This window comes from Pelobates fuscus, chromosome 7 (assembly GCF_036172605.1).
Source record: "Pelobates fuscus isolate aPelFus1 chromosome 7, aPelFus1.pri, whole genome shotgun sequence".
NCBI lineage: Eukaryota > Metazoa > Chordata > Amphibia > Anura > Pelobatidae > Pelobates > Pelobates fuscus.
Window position 1 is genome coordinate 116,282,987 of NC_086323.1, and position 13,879 is coordinate 116,296,865.

The following is a 13,879-nucleotide window of genomic DNA, read 5'->3' on the forward strand; positions in this document are numbered from 1 at the left end:
TCAGTGGATGCTCTTCCTTTTCCCCACGAGTGCTAAAACTCTGCACTGAGGAGCCCACGGTTGCATAGCAACAATTACTGGTACAGAGCAGGCCTATAGGTTACTTTACCTCCTGAATATCACAGTCAAGCTCCTGCAGTGGCAGAAAGGGCTTCAAATCACAGAAACAGGCCCAATCCAAGACATCGTCCAAATGCTGACATCAAGAAACAGAGGGGCAACACCGAGCCCTGAACAGCATGCGGCCCGCCCGCAGCAATGCTCTTAATGTCGAAGGCCTCAGCAATAGCTGACGGCAATGCACCGTCTACCAAGCAGAATATATATAACTTGCTCGTACACATCAAACAAATGTTTTTGGCAGATATAAGGGTTGTACAAATTAAGGTGCAAGCAGTAACAGAGTTCAAGCAACTGAGGAAGATCTCTTCGATTAGAAGCAGAGTCTGACTTTCCTAAGTGAGACAGTGCAACAACTTAAATCTGCACACTCAAACCAAGGTATGCGGTAAGTCCAGCTGGAAAACAGAGAACGGAACTGAAATATTAAAATCCACAAAGTAGTGAAGTCACTCCCACCCAAGGAACTTCCCCACTTTGTCAGATGCTTGGTCTCCTGTCCTATCCACAAAATTCGCAAAAAATTTGCCTTTGGCATATACCGGATAGCCAAATCCTCACAGGCTCTGAGTAAGGCCCCATGCGACAGTGACTCTGTGCTTCCTTGATCTTTTATGTCTTATGTTTGGTTCTACTGCCTCTTTGAAGGATGCTAAACCATGCTGTTCATAGATTAATATTGGTGGATAGGTGCCGCTGTTGATTCCACTTTACCAGCATGCAGACAAATATATGTAAGATAGGTACGTATCATCCTCCCACCCCTCCCTTGCCCCATCGGTTAGGGGTTTTCAATAATTTCAATATCAATTCTCCTTTTGTAAAATCTTGAAATCTCACTTGTCTAGACACTCTCATTGAATACCATAGCTGATAGTCATATGGAGATGTGCGACCAAATTTGTTTTAACAGTCCCTCACTCCTATGATGTTTTAGCTGATTCCTAGATGTATAAATATATCAAAAAGGGTTACTTTTCAGAAATGTATTGACGGATGACCCAGACTGCAAATAGGTTACATTCTAATGGCAAATTAGATACATTCTAATGGTACGAACTACCTAGAACATGAAAGATTGTTTACAACAGATTGTATACACTAATGTTACGCATTGCCTTATTCGTTATTATATGGGTGTTGCGACACCTGAGTTTTTTTTCTCTGCATTTGCCAATTCATGCAAACATTTCCTATTGTTGTGTGTTGTCTTGCCAATACAAAATAAAGAATATATAAAGAAAAAAAAATGGGTTACATTTCAACTAGTCGCGGTCTATTCATGTACAATTGTGCTGCTCATTGTATGTGTCTTTTATATTGCTCATTTGTGTCATATCATCCGCTCAAAATAAAGAATTAAAAAAAACAAACAAAAAAAAACAACTGAGCAAACAGCACTATTTCAATTGTTATGTGGTTTCATCAGATAGTAATGAGTGGCTACTGTGTTTCTGGCAATTAAAGGAACATGTATTCCCTAGCTCTATGGTTTCAAATGATCTATTCTAGTGTGTGTGTCCCTCCATGTGATAGTTAGAAGGGTGAATTTTACTTGCCTTTCAGCCCTCGCTGTGCTGGTTTCTGTGAGAAAACTTTGCCTTTTATGGCTGTGATTTTCAAGGTCTGTCCTCTAAGCAAGTCCAATGCTTTCCCACAGAAAAGCATTGGGAGACAGAACTGTCAGTGTGATAGCCACTAGAAGCATTTAGCCTTGCAACGTAAACATTGCCATTCCAAGGAAGGGGCATAGCATCTAGGCCACTTCATTAAGGTGAAGTTATTTGGTGACGATATTGTCCCTTTAGCACCTTCCCGACCTTGGACGTACCAGGTACGCCTGACAAAAAATGGTCGTTAATGACCTTGGATATACCTGGTTGTCAGATAGTAAAGCCCCACTACCCCGCCGGTGATCGTGATCCTGGGGTCTGCCTGGAAGCTCAGGCAGTCCCCCTAATGCCTGCAAAAAAACTTTTACAAGTCTTAAAAGTTATTAAAAAGTAAATAAAAGAATATATATATATAGTACTTTTATATAAACATACACATACATAAATCATTATTAAAAGTGTATTTTAATATTAATCTATATAATTATATACATATTAATATTAAAATGCACTTAGAATAACGTTAATTATATATATATATATATATATATATATATATATAATATATATCTCAAACAAAAAAATGAGAGCTCTCACTGGATTTGGTGAATCAATTCAAGTGATTTGTATTACAATAGCATAAATTCCATCAACGTTTCGACCGTCTAGCGCAGGGGTTCTCAACCTTGTCCTCAAGGACCCCCTACCAGTCCAGGGTTTAGGGATTACCTGGGTGTGTCTAAGGTGTTTAGAAAAAAAAAAATCACCTTAGAGTCTAAGGTGTTTTCTTTCCCTTTTTCTAAACACCTTAGACACACCCAGGTAATCCCCAAGTCCTGGACTGGTAGGAGGTACTGAGGACTGGGTTGAATACCCCTGGTCTAGCGGTATTTATCAAGATGCTTCAAGTCATTAAATGGGTAAAATGTATAACATCTAAGTGAAAATCCCAATCCTTTTTTTACTTAGATGTTATAAATTTTACACATGACCATAAAACCTGTACCTGAGGGGTACTGTTGTACTCGTGAGACATTGCTCTACACAAATATGAGTGTTTTAGAGCAGTAAAATTTATTATACTGATAATATCATCTGTGAAACGGCAGTTTGTGTGAAAAATGCAAAAAAACAATGTAGATGCTAATTTTGGCCAGGGTTTGTGACTAAGTGGCTACTAAAAAAAGACTGGACATACCCCATTTTGAATATCGTCGGTCGTCTCCTTTTACAGATGGTATGCCATGATGGGGTTAATTGTCATTCCTGGCCTGCTGTATGGTCTCAAAGGCAACATAGGTCCAGCAAACCAATCTGGCAAATGTCAATGTGCAAACATGGAAAAGGGGAAAGCCCTACATTTGACCCCTGTATGTTTGCAAAAATCTATAAAACCTGTATTGGGGGCACTGTTATACTAAGGAGATGTTGCTGAACACATATTGGGGTGTTCTTTATCAGTAACACAACAGGAACTGTACAATGTGTGAGAAAAATAACACAAAAGTTTGACAAAGACTGGTGGTAGAATTAGTGCATGGAAAGTGCTAAAATGCCACCATTTGAAATATCCTAGGGTGTCTACTTTTCAGAAATATATGGTTTGATGGGGGTAAAATACATTGGCCGGCTTCAAAAATGTCCCAAATAGGACATGGGTGCATGATGACCAGCTGTGAAAATTCCAAGTTGGAAAACTGGAATGCGCACCCTCCAAATAAGGTATTTTAGCTGTCAGAGAACCCGACACACCTATACATGGGTGGTATCACTGTACTCGGGGATGTTGCTGAACACATATTGGGGTGTTCTTTGGTAGTAACCCTTAACGTTCTCAGTACATGTATTTTAAATTGCTACGTGTGTAAAAAGATTTACCAATTATTTAATTTTTTTTTTAATTTGGCATAGATTGGTGGTAAAATGGTTGTATGAAAAGAGTCAAAATACCCCAAGTTTAATACCTTATGTTGTCTTATTTAAAAAAATATATACATGTGAAGGGTAATTCAGGGATTCCTGACAGATATCAGTATTACAATGTAACTTAATTGTTAAAAAAAAATTGTTTGAAAATAGCGAAGTGCTACTTGTACTTATTGCCCTATAACTTGCAAAATAAAAGCTAAGAACATGTTAACATTGGGTATTTGTAAACTGTAGATGTGTAACTGACTTTGGGGGTCAAAGTTAGAAAAAGTGTGTAATTTAAATTTTTTCATCATATTTTATAATTGTTTTTATAGTAAATTATGATATGATGACAATAATGGTATCTTTAGAAAGTCCATTTAATGGCGAGAAAATTTGTGTGGGTACAGTAAATGTGTAAGAGGAAAATTACAGCTGAACAAAAACACCGCAGAAATGTAAAAACAGCCCTGGTCCCAAACGGTAAGAATATTGAAAAGCGGTCTCGTCACCGGTTAATGACTGATGATTTTCTTTTTTGATGGAAATGGATTCTCCTGTGGGTTCCTATGGTTGAAAGAGGATTAAGATTAACTCCCTTTGGCAAACCAGCCCGGACCTAGATCCTGTTTGCTCCACAATATGAGGAAGGTCTAGCCTTGCAACTCTTGATAGGTTGGGACGTCAGTTGGCTGTTTATTTATTTTAATACGTGGAGGAAAGAGGACAGAGTTTTATCACAAATGGTAGTTTAGCCAAATTTGAGTTGAGCTTGTCAAAGGCAAGTAGAGCTGAATCTAGAGTGCTGTACTTTTATATTTTAACAATATCCTTTGTGCCCTGTCTTTTTACATCTCTTTGTAAAATTCAGACCTGTATTTGCACCTGAACAGCGATTTGTAATCCTGTTAAAAATGGACTCCGATCACCATGACAACTAGAAACTATGGCCTTTAGTTTAATCTTTTTTGGATAAGCTTTTCAAAGTATTATTTTTGTTAATAAACAATAATATTTTGATATTTTTCAATTAATGTATATATATATTTTTGTTCTTTTGATATTTTGAAAGAAAAAATATTTTAAAAGTTTATCTGAAAATGTTGGATAATTTTAAAATCTTATTCAAAAATAATAAGTCAAGGTTGTAATGGTTGAAGGAGTCTTGAGGAGCCTTCCCTAAATCTCTCCACCCACTTGTTTTCTGGTAAACTGTGTTGACAAAAACAAAAGCTCTCTTAGCACAGAAAGACTAACCCTTCTATCACCAATGTGGTAATAAGGAAGTTTTGTTTTCCACATTGTTTGTCTGAAAATATATCTCCAAGTTCATTTTGAACATCTGTGATAGACAGCAAGCCTTGTGGACAGCACCCAAGTACTGCTTGCACAATAACTACTACAATATGCTATAGTGGTTATGGTTCTTAGACTATCCCTTTAATGCAAACATTCCATATACAGCATATGTGAAGTGAAGCGCAAAGCCATTAAAAAAAGATGTGTACTGTGTTGACATGGTTTCTTCTTCTTAAAAAAAAAAGCCATGCTATATGATTTATTTATTTTCAAGCTTTTTTTTTTGTTTGATTTTACACAAGAAGTATGTGGTTTTTTTTCTTTATGCAAGGTAAACTAATTGGTTTAAGAAAGGTAAATAAAGGACTTAAAACTGTCCGTGATGATTTCATAAATGCCTCATTAAAAATAGCTGCACGTTTATTTACTTTTAACTTGCTAAAACGTCCCTCTATTACAGCATAGAAAATGTTTGCAGATATGTCTGCTTTAAACATATCTGTGGTATTCTATCACAATTGAAATCCTTTGTTTCTTATGCCAACTTTTCATGAAGAACAGATAACCGAAGTTTTTTTTTTATCATAATTTTTCTTTGTGTATTTTTTAAAAAAAGGATATGCCCTTGTTAATAATCAGATATGAGCCAAAGGAATACATTAAACTGTTAATTAGTAAATGTGCAATCACAGCCTCCATACCGGATCGCAGAGCACTCCGTGATGGGCACTCTGCCAGGTCCACTGTTACTTTCTTCCCCTCTAAAAGCGATGCAGAGCTGGGCTCACATCTTCCTGGATGGATCCCAGAGCAAAGCTCTGATTGCAGTAAGGTTATGGTCTCCATATTGGACCCCACTATGCCTTGTAAATTTGCCTTCGTGCTCTAACCGGTCTTTTCTCTATAGTCCGCTGTGGACCTGACAGCTCTGTCTCTTGTAGCAGGGTGGTTGCAGTGGTGTTCTCTTGGAGGATGTAGATGCTTGGCTGAAGACTATTGCTGTTTTCAGCTGCTGAAGCGTCTTCATCCAATGCGGGCACCTCTGACCAAAATGATGGAGGGAACAGTAACATGTGCCCCGTCCAGACATCCACAGATGCAACACTCTGGTAATCGAACAGTGGGGGCTGTACCTTGTACACTGCCCAGGTACCGGCAGGACCCGAGTCCTCCTCCACCGGCACAAGGGTCATTACCCAATTAACCCACATGTCCACTTCCTCATTAAAAGCATCCCTCCAGGCAGGACTTATAGTCATGACGGCGGAAAGGTGGGGCACCACCAGGTGGCTCACCTCTAGCAGCAGACGCACTGTAGACTCTCTCGAGTAGGTACATATAACTGCCCTCAAGCTCCATCTCTTGGTTTGCCAGCTCTTATAGCTCCATTGGGGCTTCTGTATTGGCCCGCTGCTCGAGCATCATGCAATGCTCTTCCATGGTTGGCTGGTGGCTGGTTGGTTGGTGAGGGTGTGCACGATGTAGTTGTACTCCAAATAGGCCTCCCGACCTACTTATCGAAGCACAGTCTCTGCATCTTTGATAAAGCACATCCCCAGGATCTTTATATGCCTCTGAAATAGGTCCATGGCTCTGCAGCAGAAAAGTTCCTTCTCCTCAGCAGAGACCCATTCCTCACTGTAATACTCCATCTCACTTGGTCTTTCCTTCTTTGTTTTGGGATGCTACGGTACAGGTTATCCATTGCTTGCCACCAGTTTATGACAATACGGCCCTGACTGAATGTGTACCAGTTCAAGCACGCACTCGTCCGTGGGTTTCTTTTACCCAACCTGCACCACTAACTGCTCTGCTTTGGTAGTGTATCCACTGACAATGCAGGATATACTGCACTGGTATCTGTTTACTATAGGATATTCTATCTAGTCCTCTGGCAATTTTCTGTGAGTAACAGGCTTCTTGTTGGCAACTCAAAGAACTCAAACAGTTTATTGTAGAAACATCCAGGATATATAGATCACAGCATATAGTAAAACAAATTGTACATACAGTATATTTTCACCAATGGGAATACAGAACTGGTCTGGGCAAACAGAACACAAAGGAAAGCCCTGATTCCAAAGTGATTTGTTACATTAGTTCTCACCCCTCTGTTCAAATCCACCCGAACAACAAAATGTTTTCCTGATTGGCCAGTTTGATATCTGGACCTACTGTCTCTTCAGAGCAACTGTTGATTATATTAACACAACCCTTTGTTGTAATGGGTAACATGCAATTACAAGTGTAGACTTGCTGGCTCCAACATCAGGTGGTCACTTACAGAATTTAACCTCTTAAGGACACATGACGTGTGACATGTCATGATTCCCTTTTATTGCAGAAGTTTGGTCCTTAAGGGGTAAAACCTACAAAATACATTTCACTCTAGCAATGTACACAGCAGCTTTTTTTTTTTTTTCGTTCAATGGACTATTGATTTTTATTTGGCCTAGTTTGAGGTTGAAAAAAGATGTTAGGAAAAAGAAAATATCTAATGGTAAGTATTAATTTTTTAATTTTTCAGGTATTTAGTTGTTTGCTCCCCCTCACTATTATTGGAGAGTAGGTAGGGTATTTGTTTTTAGGGGGATTGACTTGGGGCTTGGGAGCTTTAGTAACTGGGGGGGGGGGGGGGGGGGGTGACTCTGGGCTTGATGAACCCTAGTCAGTTGGGGGTGATGGTTATTTTTACAATTAGCCTTCACCTGTCATCAATGAGTGGACAATAGGAACCCCCTTATAACTTAGGGCCCCATCTGCCACTAATGGGTAGGGACTGGGGGAGGGCATTTGGTCAACCCCTAATCACTTAGGGCCAACACAAGTCGTCAATGGTTTCGGGGGGATGGTGTGATAGTCTCCCCCCCTCCTCAACACTGATGGCCTTCATAAGTGGCAGCTGTGGGGACGACAATAGGTCTCTCCTTATCACTTAGGGCTTACACCCACCGCTATTGGATGTAGGCTTTGGGGGAACACCTTATCAATTAAGGCTCCCACCCGCTACTGATAGGTCTGGCTGGGGGGGAGGAAATAGGTGCCCCTCCAGTTATCATTTAGGGCACCTGCCTTGTGCTAATGGGTGGGGTCAGGCAGGATACACTAAGCCCCCTGTTTAGTTTAATAGCCCCCACTCGCGATGGTTAATTATGTAAAAGGTGCCCCACTGTGGGGGCATGGTGAGCCTGTATAAGGTCTGCCTTTATTGGATTTCCAGGGGGTCTTTTTTACAACGGTGATTAACCACTTGCTTACGGTTTAGTGGACATGCCTCTACTCATGATACAGTGAGTAGGGACAGTAGGGAGATTTTAAAGTTCCTTTTTAACTAATACTAAGTAGCTTTTGCTTAGTATTAGTAAAGTTGTCTGATACTCCCTAATATTTGTGGGATTGCCATTATATGGCAGTCCCACAGGGTACCGATTTAGGGAGCTATCTACTAAAATAATACCAAATTTCATCTGAACACGAACGAACAAACGGTTGACATTCTGTTTTTTCTTTGACATAGGAAATGGAGCTGACTTAAGTTAGTCCCTACTTTCTTATGTTTTAAAGAGAACTTGATCAGAAATAAAGAAAAACAGATTCTGAAAGAGGAAGAGAAAAGGAAGGGAAAAGGTAAGGGCAAGAAAAGAACTGGTCGTGTTACTTCCTGGTTTATTTGGCTCAGTGGAGCTAAACTCTAGAGAGAGGCAAATACTTTTCACTGAGCTGCATTGGGAAATCTGTGATTGGACGGCTACTGAAAGTCTATATACTAAACAGTGTTTTTTTTTTTTCTTTTTGTTTAATATGGGCAGAGGAGTGTCCCTTTATATTGGCTATTGGGAATTTTGTAACTTAGGCTGATAAAAGCATCCATCAAGTACAGCCTTTTTAAACATAATCTGTTTCTGCTGTTGATCCAAAAGAAGGCAAGAAACCCAGTTTGCAGCACCTACCAGTGTTGCTTCTGAACCCCAGAAAGGGACCAATTTCATTCATATACCTAAATATAATGTTTTTGCAAGAATTCATCCAGTTGCTGGGTAAAATTATGTACAGACTTCCACATCTTTATTGTTCTTACTGAAGAACACTTTTCTCTGTTTCACATTAAATCTCCTTCTTTTTCATCTAAATTGGCAACCTGGTGTCTTATATATAGTCCTTTTAGATTTTTCAGACAATGGTTTACATGGCCCAAATATTTTGGTATAATGTTACCATATCCCTTTTGAGGTACCATTGGTTTATAACTACATAACTACATTTCCCATTCCCCTTATTATTTTTGCAACCTGCCTCTCCACTATTTTTATTGCCAATGAATCCTTCATTAGAACAGGTTCCCATAATTGCACAGCATATTCAAGGGGTGGTCTTGCTATTGATTTTTAAAGAGGCAAAACTATATATTTTTTCAAGATTATTAATTCCCTTTTTTGCAAGACATTACCTTACTGGCTTTAGCAACAGCTTACTTTGGACATTGTTACCTAGTTTGTTGTCTATAACTAGTCACAAATCATTTTCATTTGGTCTTTTCCTTAATTCACTCCCATTTTAGGGTTTAAGTTGGTTGTGCACTCCTCATCCTTGCATTTATATACATTACATGTCATCTGTCATTTGAATGCCCAGTCCCCTAATCTATCTAAATCCCTCTACAGCGATGTGCTATCATGCTCACATTGTATTACCTTACCTTGTTTTGTGTCATCAATGGCTGTTTCAAGATCATTTATAAATAGGTTGAATAGAAGTGGTCCCAGAACAGACCACTGAGGGACACCACTTTTGTCCAACTTAAAAATTTGCTGTACTCTGTGAAGTTTGTCCTCTGACTGTACAGTCTGCATAATTTCCAGGCAGACTTTTCTAAACCCTTTTTGAATATAGGAACCACATCTGCCTTTCTCCAAACCTCCTCCTGAAAGAAAGAAATCCTGAAATATTAAAACCAGAGTTTCGTTTATTTCTACACTTGGTTCCTTATATACTTGTGGATGAATACCATCCGGCACTTGGCCTTTCTTTATTTGCTGCAGCACCTTTTCTTGAGTCATGCAATCACATTTTTTGCAGCAATGATTTGCATATCTCTAGCCATCGGTTCCTCCTTGATATATACTGAAGAAAAATAATTATTTTAAATATCTGCCCTTTCCTGATCTTAATTTACTAACACACGCTTTTCTATTTCAGTGTACCTTCACTTTTACACTTTTAATCTTGACTTTTGTTTTTTAGAATTTATGCACTAAAACTTTTTCGGGTTGGTTTTGCTCTCTTTGGCTATCACTGGTGTCAGTCTCTTGACAATGCTTATTGGTGACTTGCTTTGTTTGCTTGTGTCAATGTCCTCATGTCCTTTAGGTCTCCTTTTGGCGATGAGGGTCCTGGTTGTGTCAGGGCTGACAGGCCTGCATGTTGCAGGAAAGGCTCCCGGTCATTCTACGATGTCATTGTCCCCATTTCCCTTGATCGGGTCATAATGGTGGACCTCACTGAGACCTCACGGGTTACTGAAATGATGTCCCTGGGTGCCTCATCGGGTGCTGCAGCAGATTTCCGCACTCGAACGCAGAGGTGATCTGTTGTAAGTCAGAGTTGCTTTTAAGGCCCTTGGTGTTGATTAGGTCAGGGATATTCGTTAGTAGCTTTGCGTTTTTAACCGTTTCAGGACTGCCTCTGAGGCGTCAGTTCCTACGCCTGTGTTGCACCTCCAACGTGGTCACTGTTCGTCTCAGTTCTTGTACCTGAGAGGTAAGCCAGACCAGGTTGTCATCGGTAGCTTATAATTTTTTGTCTCTGGAGGCCTCTTGTACCTCTAGGTCATGGACCTTCTGATGGACTACTTCCACTTCAGTCTGGACTTTCTGGAGGTCTTCCTTCCAGACCTTCCTTAAGTCTGTCAGGAGCCTCTTTATGTCTCCCTTTATTGAGGGTGAGTCGTCCTCATCGGTCCTCAATGAACTTGAAGCTGCATCCGGTCGTGGAGAGGGTAAGGACAGCAACTAGAGATTATGTGTAAGAGAACAGCTAGTAGGAGGTTTCTTCTGATAATTCTTGTCAATCATTTGTCTTCATACTGATTTTTTTTTTTTTTTGGAGCTGATACCAATATCGATAATCTGTGAACTTTCAGCCCAATAGCTGATAACTTACCGATACAGATATTCTGTACATTTACCGTTTTGAAAAAATAAACTATTTGTACACCACTCTACTGTTAACAGAACATGTTTATTATTTATTTCTTTTTTTTTGCACTCTTTTAAAAAAATTTTATTAAGGTAAATGCACAAAATATACATGCCATGAATTTTTTATGTTTTCAAGATTATATGTGTGTGTAGTGGATGTAGTGAGAGTATTTGATTAGTGAATGCAGTGTGTGTGTTTGTATAGTGAATGCAGTGTGTGTGTTTGTGTAGTGGATGCAGTGTGTTGTATAGTGAATGCAGTGTGTGTTTGTGAGTGTGTATATAGTGGATGCAGTGTGTGTTTGTGTAGTGTGTGTATAGTGAATGCAGTGTGTGTTTGTGTAGTGTGTGTATAGTGAATGCAGTGTGTGTTTGTGTAGTGTGTGTATAGTGAATGCAGTGTGTGTTTGTGTAGTGTGTGTATAGTGAATGCAGTGTGTGTTTGTGTAGTGTGTGTATAGTGAATGCAGATGCAGTGTGTGTTTGTGTAGTGTGTGTGTATAGTGAATGCAGATGCAGTGTGTGTTTGTGCAGTGTGTGTATAGTAAATGCAGTGTGTGTGTAGTTAATAGAAAGAAGAAGGGCGTATACCGCGCCTATTAGTTTAAATAAAAATATACAGAAAATACATACATATGTTCTTGGATTTTCCAATGAATCGTGACCTCAAAAAGAAATTAAGACAAAAAATAATAGTGCAATACAGCAAATTTTATCTTAAAAATAAGTGATTAGTAACTATGTACAGTCCACTCACATGGAGATGAGCTATAACAGAGCTCTACTGTGAAGCGCTTGGACGGTACAATCCCCGTCTTTGGATTAGTAGTAGTTGCCACAGATGTTCTCAATATGCCTTGTGCGTAGTTGGTATAAAAAACAGAAAGATAGCAGCAATATGGTGAAGTAAGTACCAATGGTGTAATAGATAATAAATGGTATTGTACTTACACTTTCCAGAGCATGTGACCTGCTCTGGTGTAAACAGCTTGGATGGTATAATCCCCACCAAGGATATACAGGATACCAGGAAATGAAAATAGTACGTCTAAAAAGTAACTTAAAAGTATACTTTAATATATATAAACAAAACAATGGTTGATAAAATGTAAATATAAAATATAGTCCCACTTTAAGTGGGACTATATTTTATATTTACATTTTATCAACCATTGTTTTGTTTATATATATTAAAGTATACTTTTAAGTTACTTTTTAGACGTACTATTTTCATTTCCTGGTATCCTGTATATCCTTGGTGGGGATTATACCACCCAAGCTGTTTACACCAGAGCAGGTCACATGCTCTGGAAAGTGTAAGTACAATACCATTTATTATCTATTACACCATTGGTACTTACTTCACCATATTGCTGCTATCTTTCTGTTTTTTATACCAACTACGCACAAGGCATATTGAGAACATCTGTGGCAACTACTACTAATCCAAAGACGGGGATTGTACCGTCCAAGCGCTTCACAGTAGAGCTCTGTTATAGCTCATCTCCATGTGAGTGGACTGTACATAGTTACTAATCACTTATTTTTAAGATAAAATTTGCTGTATTGCACTATTATTTTTTGTCTTAATTTCTTTTTGAGGTCACGATTCATTGGAAAATCCAAGAACATATGTATGTATTTTCTGTATATTTTTATTTAAACTAATAGGCGCGGTATACGCCCTTCTTCTTTCTATTATTCACTCACAAGGTTGGGGAATCCTTGTTTTGTATACTGCTGCCTGAACACTATAGCGAGCGCCTACTATCTCTCTTTTTTCAACTGTGTGTAGTTAATGCAGTGTGTGTGTGTTTGTGTAGTGAATGCAGTGTGTGTGTATGTATTGTGTTGTTTAAAAAAAAAATAATAATACTTTTTTAAAAATTGTTTTAGTCCCCCCCTACCTGCTTCTTACCTTGCCAGGGAAGGGGGATATGGCATTCCCTGGTGGTCTGGTGGCCTGGACTGTGCAGAGGAGGCCCAGCGAACACTCTTACTTACCTTCCCAACAGCTCCCCTGTCTAACTCTCACGGACTGTGTGCCGTGCGGAGCGTTGCCATGGTAACCCGTGGCACCGCTCTGTCGGCCACGGGACTCGCAAGAGTTAGGTATAGGAGCTGAAGGGAGCTGCTGGGAAGGTAAGTTAGAGTGTGCTGGGCCCCACAGGACCCTGATGGGGGCCCTGTTCTGCATTATCGGCAATATCGGTATCTTTATTGGCCAATACCATATTGCTGAAATACAGACTATCAGCCGATAATATCGGCCTGACCGATAATCGGTCGATCCTTAATTGATTATAGTTAAGGACAGGGCTTAATTTTATAAGCTGCATATAAACAGCTTTTCGATGTATTTTCGAGAATAATTCACCATACACCAGAATACACGATTCCTGCTACAATATATGGAATAATTTGTATCCTGTTTTATTAGAGCAGTAGTTGTGTTTCCCATGACAGGTATACCTTAACTATTGAAGAGCCTTTCTCCTTTTTGCATGTGTCATCCATTTGGACTTTGGAATGAGTGAAATGATTTCTGTGGTTTCATTTTTATTTTACTTGGATACTAAACTTAGCAGGGATAGCTGCATGATTAGGCAATGGCAGCTGGAAATTCGAATGCAATTGTGAACCTTTCCAACACATCTCCTGTCTTTTTCCTATTTAAAGGCATACTCTCTAAGCACCATAGCCACTACAGCTTGTTGTAGGCAGCTATGGTTCTAGGAA

General features: G+C 39.3%; 1 protein-coding gene across 4 annotated transcripts in view; it reads left to right on the plus strand.

Annotated features, from left to right (window-relative positions):
- The window catches only part of CENPP (centromere protein P), a 348,698-nt gene that overhangs the window by 72,918 nt on the left and 261,901 nt on the right, over positions 1 to 13,879 (plus strand). The window lies entirely within an intron of this gene.